Genomic DNA, 12,215 nt, shown 5'->3' with positions numbered 1-12,215 from the left:
CTGTTTACACACACACACACACACACACACACACACACACACACACACACACACACACGGAAACTGAGTGTGTTCACTCATTCCCTACACTCTGCCTGAGGTTGACTGTGGATAAAGAAATCTGATCGAGCAACCTACCTCTTTTTTACCATTCACAGCAATGGTAACTTTTCTGTTCATTTTAGAGAAAAAAGCAAACACATATATATATATGCTTTTGTATTTACTGAATGGAATTTGGTGGGGCCCAGAAAGCAATACCCTAAAATGAAGACCTTAGAAGTAGCTCTCTCTAACCTCCTCCTGCCCTTTGGCCTCTCGTTGTCTCCCAAGGCTGGCCATAGAAACTGGAATCCCTCTTCCCCAAAGCCAAGAGTAAAACCTAAAATTGTTACTCTAACTTTCCCTTCACCTTTCTGTGTGAAAACTGACCATAAAGAAATTACATGACCTACCTTGTTTCACTATAGGTCACAGACTCTTATTCTGGAAAGGGTCCTGCTCCATGCCCAGGAGGAAAGAATTCAAGCTCAGAGAGGCCAAGAAGAGTCTAGACAGACAGGCCTTCTTGGGTGTCCCCACTTAACCTATCAGCATTAGATCATATCCCTTTTTGTCCAATCCTACTTCTACATGGCTGTCCATATTTTGATGAACCTAAGCTTTCAAATGGACAATTTCCCCTGTATCTTTCATCTTCATTCAAAATGTGTATGCCTTTTGTCCTATTAATCAACCTGCCTTATGTCAGTGATTGTTCTGCAAACCTTCAGAGGGCCAAGGGAAAAGATTTTCATTGGCCCTCACACTGTCAGTGGGGGAAAATAGTCTTCGTTGCAAAAAGTGTTCTTTTGTGGCAAGTTTTAAAGACAGTATCCAGATACACTTTCTGGGCAAGGAAGGAGAAAATGAGGAAGACTGACCCACTACGGAACAAGAGCAAAAGGTTGGAGAGCCTATGTTTTTAGAAAAGCATCCCCCTGCTTGTTGAGATGGCTTCAGTGGCCACCTCATTTCCTCTGAAGGTTTGCTGAACAATCACTGACATAACACAGGTTGATTAATAGAAAAGGCATACACATTTATTCAATGTGTATACACTGGAGCCTTCAGAATGAAGACCAAAGACACAGGGATAATTGACACAAACAGGGTTCATGGTATTATTATCTCCACTGGTAACATGCAGGCAACTCAAGAAACCCTGTAGTCTCCCCAGGTCCTCTCTGTGTCATAAATGAGGTGGTCACTGGAGCCATCTCATCAAGCAGGGAGATACTTCTGACAACACAGGTTCTCCAAACTTCTGCTTTTGTTCCTCAGCAGGGCGGTCTTCCTCTGTCCTCTTGAGTTGTCTGTGTGTTACCAATGATATGATATCATGAACCTTGTTTGTGCTGAAAGTTGACTCTTATAATTAACACTTCATTTTGAACTCAGAGTTCATGTGCTTAATAAAACTTGTCTCCACAACCCTGATCTCTACTGGAGCAGCAAAACCTTGTTTAAGACATTCAGAGAGCGTTTCATGACTCAAACCTATCCTAAAATTTTGTCAAGAGGGGAGCTGAGGAGGAGTGAAATCTTTCAAATAGGGGGGATTAACTTTGTGTTACATTTTCTATTGTCAGTAAGTTGGGAATTTTAACAGTGTACTGTGAGCCTTTAAAAAAATCCAGTAGTTCCCTTCCCCTACCTTAGGGAGGTGAATCTTCTTGTTCTTTCTCACTCTCTCCCAAATTTACTTTCTAAGTAAACTATATTTTCTAATCTAAAAAAAAAATTCAGTGGTAACTGTATGTTTGGCAAGAGGGTATATTTATTTTTACACTATAGACATGTGTTTTTTGAAAAAAGCCCAGCTAAAACGGTTACTTTAGGTGAAATATTATTTGAGAAATGAAACTGGAAGTGAATCCCATTTTGAAAAAACACCCCTTTGTAAGGAAGACAAGTACTTCTGCCCTACTTATTCAAATTCAGATCCAAGATGAATTTATTAGTCCAGTGGTTCTCAACCTTGCTGCAAGGAGCTCTTTAAAATTACTTATCTCTAGACCTCACCCCAGGCGAATTAAATTAGAATCTCCAGATAGGAAGCCCATGTCACAGTATTTTTAAAAACTACTCAGTGGTTCTAATGTACAGCTTGGCTTAAGAGAACAATTGATCAGGTCTTTTGCTAATCCATAACTTTCAAAAAAATAGTATTCCGGAAGTTTGTTTGTCGAGCAGTTGTTTACATTTGGGAATACATTTTCTCAAATGAACAATGTTATACATGGTGTTTAATTCCCCAGGCCTTTCCATAAAAGCTTAATTAAGCCCAATGTATCTGAAGCTTAGTACTCTGCTAATGGAATTATAGAACTTAATCAGTACGCATAACAATGTTGCTGTAAAAATAGACTCAGAATTCTAATGGGGAGGGGAAAAATATAAAAATCTGATCACTGCCTACAGCCCAGCCGAGGTTCCCTGTTTTGCGTGTGCCTTCCATGACATACCCCACTCCCCAACACACACACACACCCTTCTTCCCTTGTAATCATTAAGAAGGTTTGAAGGTCCAGAACAGGGTTTGCTGTAGTGTCCCTGCTTTTCTCCCACCAGATAGAAATGAATCTGCTAGCTTTCCTTCCACTGTTGTACTTGTTGCTATAGTACAGAAGATCCTTCCTTCTATGGACACACATAGAGAACCTGATTTTCTTGCTCTCTCTCTCTCTCTCTCTCTCTGTGTGTGTGTGTGTGTGTGTGTGTGTGCGTGTGTGTGTGTGTGTGTGTGTGTGTGCATTGTTGTTGTTGGTTTGTTTTCTTCTCCTCTAAGCTTCCTTCTTGCCTTCTTAAAGAGATGGTGTTGTTTCCTGTTAGCAATGCAAAATAGACAAGGGTTAAAAATGATTTTTCTCCTATGCTCATTCCTCTCCATTTTTTAAAAAAATCTTTTCACATTTACCCTATAAGTACAAAGTTCTTATCGTGTGTCTTCCAAAACAGGACACTTTATTTGAAAGTTAAAAAAAGGTACTAAATAATTGCACCGGGATGACATAAGTAAACCAAGACAATCCTAGGTTTTGGGGGTGTTTGTTTAGTTTTGCTTTTAAAAGCGGTCTTCCCTAAATGTGAAGGTCCTTTGGTCATGCAAAAGATTGAAGTAAGATTCTTTTGCATTTCATCATGGATACTGAATGCAGGCAAGGACTTTCAATGAAAAGGTAGGAAGGAGGTTGAGTGAGGAGTGTTACTATTGTCAGGGATATTTATATACTAGAGTAAGGAGAGGAATGAACCCCCTTTGTGCTGTTACCCATGATCTGTTCCATCTTTATTTTTCCCTCAGTCACTCAAATCACCAACACTGGTCCAGCGGCCCTGCCTTAGAGTGACTTTTCATAATGAGATGAAGTGGGTGGATGGGGTTGGAGAAGATCCTACCTAAGAGTATTATGAGTGGAAAAGAAATGAGGAAGAAAACATCAGAGGGGTTACGGGAGATGAGAGGAGAATTTCTGTAGTCATTGAGTCACCCAGAAATATGATGACTATTTTAGGGGAGGGACTTTCTTTTGTAAATTACAAAAGTGATTTAGACAAATCAAAATGAGAGCTGTTCATAAAATCTGAATGCTAAGAAAGTGAATACATAAAAGAGAGTCCTGAGAGCTTGAGAACTTTTTATACTACTGCTTTTTGTTCAAAAATACTAAAATTGATTAAGCTGGGTTTCTGTTTCTTGTTAAGCAGACGTCTTCCCATGTCCCTTTTCCAATTGTATGCATATGGTTGGCATCTACTTAGTCCAACCACACTGACAGATTCTGGTGTCCCAAATTCGACTGGCAGAGAGTTCATCTCTACTTATGTGGACATCTGTTGAAGGACATTTCTATCCCTTTCTACATAGCAAAGATGGAAAAAAGGAGCTAGGGAAATCAGTATGTGAAATGTCAACCTCATGGCATATTGATTTTTTTGGATTTACTTATCTGCACCTCTGGGAATCTCACTCATATGACACTTGGCACAATTACCCATTCAACCTTATGTACTGGGATTTTGAATGCTTTCCGTTTTGAGCAGGCTGGCAGTTTGTCCAATACAATTGATCTTGCCATTATTTTCTTTCAGTTTGAATTTATGATCTAATGATCAATTTGGTACCTAGGGAACTTTTGAAATTGAACTGATTTACTCTTCTTTTTGTATTGTCATTTTGTTTTGGGGGGGTTTTTTTGGTCTTATTTTCCTCACAATGGTCTCACTATCTCTAAGACATTTGATAATCAAAGTAAGTATTTGACCTTCATAAAAAATTAATTAGCAATGTTGGAAATGACCAGTTACTGTTATTTAATATGGTTAGGAATAATCCATCTTAAAAATCAAGAAGAGTTTTTATAAAATTATATCAGTTTTATTAAACTTTTAATAAGATATGTCAAATGGATACAAATGTCAGAAACCAGTAGAATGAATGCATAAGACTAATTTCAAAAGAGAGTTGAGGTATTAACAAATAGCTATTAGTGCATTCTATCTGGTAGGCACTTTAAACTTTATAAATGTTTTACTTAATCTTCATGATTGATGGGTTTTAGGACATAGGTTTGAATCATAATGCCAAAAGACACAACCCTGAACTCCATGATCCTAAATATTGAAATTCCAAAAGATCAAAATATCTGAAACCTAAAATCCCTGACATCTAAAAATCCAAATATCACAATCACAGAACAGTTGTATCATATTAGGTGAAACTATTACCTTGTTATTGTCTTTAATTTCTAAATTAAACTATTACCTTGTTATTGTCTTTATTTAGAAATTAAATATGGTTTAAAGAGACTCTCATGGATGCCAAACTTACAAAGTGCAGACTTATGGACTTAATTGTAGGTGTCAGCTTGACTGGATTAAGAAATATCTAGAAACCTGGTAAAACATTCTTTGGGGTGTCTGCAAGATGTTTCCAGGAGATATTAGTGTATGAGTCTGAGTGGATTCGGTGGGAAAAAGCTGCCCTTAGTGTTGGTTGGCACCATCCAGTAGGCTGGGGTTCAGATAGAACAAATCTAGAAGGCAAATTGGTTTGTCTCTAAGAGCTGGTATAGATTTTCTTCTGCTGCCTTGGACATCAGAACTCCAGGTTCACCAGCCTTTGGATCCCAGGACTTACACCAGTGGCCCCAGGTCTTGTGCCTTTTGGCCTGAGTCACGGTACTAGCATCCTGAGGCCTCTAGCTTGTGGAAAGCTTAACATGGAATTTAGCCACCATAATTATATGAGCCAACTCCTTCATAAATCCTATCTCATGTATTGATATACCTATCCTATTGATTCTGTCTCTCTGGAGAACCCTAGCTAATATAAATTTGGAATTGGGGAATTAAATATAATTCCTTCTTACTGTATTTCTGATAACACAATGGAAGAGATCCTTGAATTTATTCCCTTGCAAAAAGGCTATAAGGGCACAAGACTACTTAAGAGCGAAAGATAAAATTTTAAAAACTAGTTATTATTGGTGCTGGGAAAGCAAAAAGATCACAGAATTGTGATAGTTGAGCCATAACTAGACCTTCAAATGGACATTATATACCTAAAAAAATGTGTAGACCACACCACTCTCTAAGTACAAATTATTGTACTTAGAACTCTTTAAAAAATTTTAACACAATTTATACCTCTAGCATTGAAAATGATGCAAAGATAAAATATATAACAGGGAAGTTTGTAAAAATGTTGACAATTGAAAATAGTAAAAGAAAACTAAAAAGAAAAATAAAGGAAGAAATTTAAAAAGAAAATTCAATAAGTGAAAAAAGTGTCAACTTCTCAGGAGCGGAACAGATCATGGGTAACAGCACAAAGGTAGTCCATAAAAGCTGACCAATTGTCATGATCATAAACTGTATTTTGTGGTCATGCCAAGATTAATTATGTACGACCTCTGCCCCTTCAAATATAGCATCGTATTGTCTTCAAAAAATGCCCTTTGTTGGAGAATAAAACTAATTTGAAAAGCTCAGTGACCCTCTGAAGCAAAGACACTTGCTGATATTGAACTCCCTCCAGTGTTAGAAAACACATTAAATGGTGAACTCTTCTAAATTAGGAATTTATCTGTCCAAGAACGTATTTACCCCTAAGTCTAATACAGGAAAAACTAGCACATGCTTAACTTTGGCTAGTGGATGGCATAGGTTTATCAACTATGTAAACTTCATACCCCTGTTGGATTCAAAAATTGAAAAACTTGCCTGCTTGTTTATGTATTAATGCCTGAATAAAGTAAAATGCTTTATAAATGCTTAATTGAAGGTTGGGTGGTCTTTGCAGATGAAAAATGGATTGTAATTGATCCCCCAAACTGTAATGACAGATTTGAAATTAGGTATGGCCAAGGATTCTAAAGTGAATTTCTAAGTGTTACCAATAAGTTTGTTTCTTCCATTCGACCCAATGCCGTTGGTGGAAAATTCATATAAGTGGATTGAGCACACTGTATGGCAACAAGGAAAACTTCAGTTTAAATATGTGCCATTTGACTGCACTGAGATTCTCTTCAGCTGATGCCGTTCTAGGAGTCTTAGTAAATTAAAGCCAAATTTGTCTGAAGAAGTCAGCAAAGTTACTGACTGGTTCAAGAATAATTATGTGTACCGTAAGATAAGATATGATGGTTTCCACCAAATTTGCGTTCTGTATATGAGTGCCTGTGAAATGAATTTTCATGTGTCCAAAGCAACATAGAAGCACAGAAGATGGAAAAATTACTGAGGAATCCTCATGTTGGAGTATATCCAATTTCCAAAAAAGCAGTGCCACATAGAAAATAAATGTGCACATATTCTCTGAAGAGAACCATGCCCTAAAAGAAAAAAGTAGGTGTTAATCATGATATATGACCACATAATATAGTTTATGATCACAACAATTGGTCAGCTTTTATGGACCACCTTTGGGCTGTTACCCATGATCTGTTCCATCCCTGAAGTAAGACCATTTTTCACATGTTGAATTTTCTTTTTAAATTTCTTTCTTTATTTTCTTTTTATTTTCCCTTTACTATTTTCAATTGTTGGCATTAATTATAACAAATTCCACTGTGTTATATATTTTACCTTTGTATCATTTTCAATACTAGAGGTATAAATTGTGTTAACATATTTTAAAGAGTTCTAATTTGTTTTATGCATTTTTTGCTAATTTGACACCACAACAGTGTATTATCACAACATTTACTCTGTGTGTAAGCACTGTACATATATATAAAAATGTTGAAACTTTCCTAGGAAATGACAGTATGTCCTATTTGTACATCTGCATTTATGAGGGATAATATTTCTTGAGATCTAAGACTTTTGGATGACTGTATATGTGGTAGTGACCTATCAAGGATTTGATTGATCTCATTAAAAACAACAACGACAACAACTTTGTTCCTCATTGTCTTTCAGATCACCACAGTTATAAAGTTGGGTATGCACGATTACCAACCATTGTGATATGCCTTCACATAGTTCCCTTTTTGACCTGTTTCTTTATGACTGCAGTTCATCTGCTCATAACTGTTATACCCATCTGACTGTCCTTCCTTAGTGTACCTGACTGTTCATACTTTCAAAAACAAATGTACATTACAATTGCTTATTCGACAGTGGAAAGTGGCCTGTGAAGTGTTCTTTCATGTTTTTACATGTTTCTCTAACAAATCCTCTTTTGCCAGGCTCGGTGGCTCAGCCTGTAATCCCGCGCTTTGGGAGGCTGAGGTGAGTGGATTGTCTGAGCCCGCGGGTTCGAGATCCGCCTGGGCAACTTGGCGAGACCTCATCTCTACAAAAAAATAGCCGGGCGTGGTAGCATGCAACCGTCGTTCCAGCTACTTGGAAGGCTGAGGCGGAAGGATCGTCGGAGCCCAGCAGGTCGAGGCTGCGGTGGCCGGGAGCAGCCACTGCACTCCAGTCTGGGTGACAGATGAGACTCCAACCCAAAAAAAAAAAAAAAAAAATCCTCTTTTAAAAATGTATATAAGTATCTTCAATAATTTTTAAATTATCTTTTCCAGAATTGTATTTTTTGGATTTGACCTTTTTGGATTTCAACATTTGGGATTACGAAGTATGAGATTGTGTCTTTGAGGATTCAGATTGGCTCCTGTTCAAAAGTTCTGTAGAATTCGGGAATGTGGGAGTATAAAAGAAGGTTAGAGTAGCTGGAGGAGAATGAGGAGGGACATGGGACTAGGTAAGGATACTAAACATAATAGGCCATGAATCATTGATTTGTCTCTGCCTAAGTGTACTCATAAACCAGTGCAGTAATTAAGGAGGGACCAATATAGTTAAATAGGTACAGATGAGTTGGAGATGATGCAGCCCATGGTGGGAATGGTGAGGACACTTAAGAATATGATTGCAGTTCAGGTGGGACTTTATGGTTGCCTCTACTAGGGAAAGGACATTGTTAAAGAGAGAAGTACTGATCTGAGCGATGGTGAGAGGGAGAATGGACAGGACTTGTGCAAGATTTGTAATTGGGGGGTAAGGATAATATTAAGAATAGCATCTGTTATTTTGTGTTGCATAAGTGAACACACAGCAGTTCCATTTAGGATAGGAATTTTTGAAAGAGGACCAGCTCATGACCAGTTTGTAGTGGGTGATTCAAGGAATAACAACGTGTATTATTTTAGACATGTCGAGTTTGAAGTACTTTTTTAAATAACCAAGAGTACCACAGTTGCATAGTTGGACATATGGTCTCAGCTTAAATAAAAGGTCTGGGCTGAAGTTTATAAATATTAGCATCATCTGTCTACAGATAGTAATTAAAATCAACGATGTAAAAGATAGCACTCCAAGATGGGGAATAAAATGAGAAGATGAGGGAGTTCAGGTACTGTGGTTGGAAGCATGAAAACATTAAATGGTTGGGTGGTTAAAACAAAGTTCGACAAATGTATAAAGAATCAGTGGTCTAAATGGCAGGAGACAAAAAACAGGAATGTGCTGAATTAGATAACCAACATAAGAGAATGGATTTCAAGATAGAGTTCATAGTGTTGGTTGCTACTGTGAAATCAGGTAAGATGAAAAACTGAAAATAATCTGTTGAATAAAGTGCTATGATCAGGTAGAAGACAGATTAGGAAAGTTGAAGAATACAGGATTTGATACATACTTACTTGGTTTCATATATTCATAATATTTTATAGTCTGCTTTTCTTTTTCATAAAACACTTGTGAAGATATTTGTGTATCATTAAATATAATTCTAGTATTGTTCTACCATAGTTTATTAAATGCATTTCATATTGTTGGCCATTCCAACTTTTTTGCCACTATCAACAATCCTATAATGAGCACCCTTGCAAAATAATTATGTCCCTGGATACACTTCTAGATGTGTAATTGCAAGATTAAAATTTTTTCAATTTTTTAAATAAAGGGTTACGTAATCACTGCAACACAACTGCCAAACCAGTTAGGACCAAGATTACATAGTCTACTAACTTTTTTTCCCTCTGAGACATGAAGAAAACCTAAGTGATTTATTTTGCTTGGTTACCCATATTTAGCTTAGCCCATGTACGCCTCTGTGACAGGTTTAAGTTGAGCAACAGGAGGAGGAGATGGAAGAGGAGAAGAAGGCAAAGAGGGAAACGGAGGAGAGAAAGAGGAGACAAGGAAATTGAAGGGGAAGGGACTGACTTTTGCTCTACTCTAAGTACGTTAGTTTTTAAGAAAAAAGAAATGACGGATAGAGCAGCATTCTTTTGCAACAAGGTGAGCTAGTTTAGAGTATGAACATTTCTTCTGGCAAATGTGTTTATTTTCCACAATGCAGACCAAAATTGAAAAGCAAGCAGATGGCTCTCAATTCTACATCTGTGTACACACCTTCACCACACTGGTAATTTCAACACTTAGTGAGAGAATTATTATGAGGATAAAGCAAATAAAATATCTGGATAGGATGAATAAAGGTACTGACAGCTTTTTGCCAACCACTCAAAAATAAAAGATATCTCTCATATACCCTGTCTAAAATGGAAACAAAAATGTGTTTTAAATACCAATGTAATAAATTAGATGTAAGGCCGTTATGATGATTATAGCTAGAAGATCCTGAGATTAGCTGTTACGAGGTATCTCTAGCTGATGAATGCTTAAGACCAGTACTTCAGTGTATGAATCTCGTTGTGGTATTATCAAACTTATCTCAATCACACCTTCGTGTCTCTGCTCTTTTCTTCTGAGGTTTCAAAGTCAGAAAAGGGGTCTACCCGCATCCTGAACTTTGAAAAAAACCTCAATTTTTTTTCAGCATCATCCTAGAACACTTTATTTTGTCTTACGTTTCTATATTTGTTACTTATTTTGATCCAGTGTACTTTCCATAGTTGTTTTCATTTACTGGAATTTCTACATGACACTTAGAAATCATAGAGAATTAAGGAAGCCACTACTTGGAATTGTTTTACTTGTCTGTGAAATGGGGAATTTTGATTAGATATTCTTTTTTACTGTTGTTATTTAGTATTGGTATTTTGCCACCAATATTCTCTACCTGAAGTACAAACCTATTTACGTCTTTTTTCAGTCCAATAATCTAAGCATAAAACATGATACATCTAAATTATTTTATATTGGATGATTGCCTTATTTTTTATTTTTATTTTTATTTTACAGATGTGGGGTACAATTCAGGGTTTGGCATACAAGTGGTCATCATACAGATGAAGTTTGGTCTTCCCTTTGGTCCCCATTTTGCTTTGTTTGAGATCAGGCTTCCTTATTGGTTAGATATTTTCCAAGTTCCTTTCCAGTTTTAAAATGATATGATACTTATCTCCATCTCTTTGCATACTCTTAGGTGTTGCTTTTGTACACTTATGATAAAAGAATGTGATCTATAGTTCCCAATCTAGAATTCTAGCTTGATTGGGTCCCATTTAGCAGTATTAAGGCTTGACTGATTTGCAATGTGATGGTAATCTGGGTGTAACTCACTCAATGAATAACATAAATTGAAATGTAGTTTCTGAATCTTATATGTAAATATGTATCTATATTACATATATATTTCACACACTAATACCAGCATTATGATGAAATGCATGATAACTATACCTGTCCCATAGCTCAAAATTGGCCTGATCATAATTTATATTACTTATTTTTGTGTTGATACAGTTATAAAAATATTTGACCTATATTTTGCATTTCCTTCAAAGGACAAATTTACCGAGGTTTAAATTGCTATTCTCAGTATCAAATAAAAATAAATTGCTTGTCTTTCATCTTTACATTCATCTTGTGAACATTTGCTAGCAGAGAGAGACTTCCTTACATAGCGAATATGCTTGGTTTGCTTCCAAATAATATTCTGTGAAACTGAATTTGGTTTCATAATTTCAAATGCAGCAGAAATAAGATGAATCTTATCTTCTCTATTCCGAGAGAAGTAAATTTGTTAATCCTCTGTGCAACAGAATTAAATGGAAAGATTCAGACTTGGAGAAATTATAATTCCAGTGGCTAGAAACCCATTCTTTCTGATTTCCTTCTTGGCTATGTTACTGACATTTTAAGTGACCTGAACTAAGTAATACAAATGCATCATTTCCCTTTAGTAAAAAAGTATTGCTACTCAGGCTCACAGGGCATTGTGTAAGTTGTTAATGTTGCGATCCATATACATGAAGCCTGCTTTAAAATTATATGTATTTTACAGTCAATTTTGAAGAAAATAAAAAATTAGAAATTGAATATTTCCAGTCTTTTTTTTATATAACCATGATTTTTTTCTTACCCTCTCTCTTTCTGGCCACATGGTGTACCCTCATGAACCATCTTGGAGCATGACATTAACAATGTGAAAATGTGAAAAATATAAAGCACTCTATACATCAAAAACTTTATTAATATTACTTACCCCTGAGTATGGTATATTGCAAAATGAAAACTAATTATAGCTTCTAGACATAAAATTGGTAATCTTGGGAAGGGTTTTTTCATTAAAAAAAAGCTTCTGGTCAAGATTTCTCCTTTGGAAAAAGCATAGCTTTGGAGAGGATAGGAAGTGTCATTCATAATAAATTTCTAGCCTTAAGTGTTTCATTTTGGTAAATCATAAAGGGCTTCAGATATGGCTTCACCACTCATTTAAGCCAAAGTTCAACGGCACTAGAATCTGTGTCTTT

At 36.3% G+C, this 12,215-nt stretch overlaps 1 pseudogene; it reads right to left on the bottom strand.

Moving 5' to 3' along the window:
- LOC103265087 overlaps positions 1-11,865 on the bottom strand; it is a 12,898-nt pseudogene extending 1,033 nt beyond the window's left edge.
- Positions 11,866-12,215: the final 350 nt, after the last annotated feature.

This window comes from Carlito syrichta, unplaced genomic scaffold (genome assembly GCF_000164805.1).
Source record: "Carlito syrichta isolate Samal-C Ts95f unplaced genomic scaffold, Tarsius_syrichta-2.0.1 Scaffold305830, whole genome shotgun sequence".
Classification (NCBI taxonomy): Eukaryota; Metazoa; Chordata; class Mammalia; order Primates; family Tarsiidae; genus Carlito; species Carlito syrichta.
The sequence above is the reverse complement of the archived record's forward strand: the minus strand, read 5'-3'. Positions and strand labels throughout refer to the sequence as shown.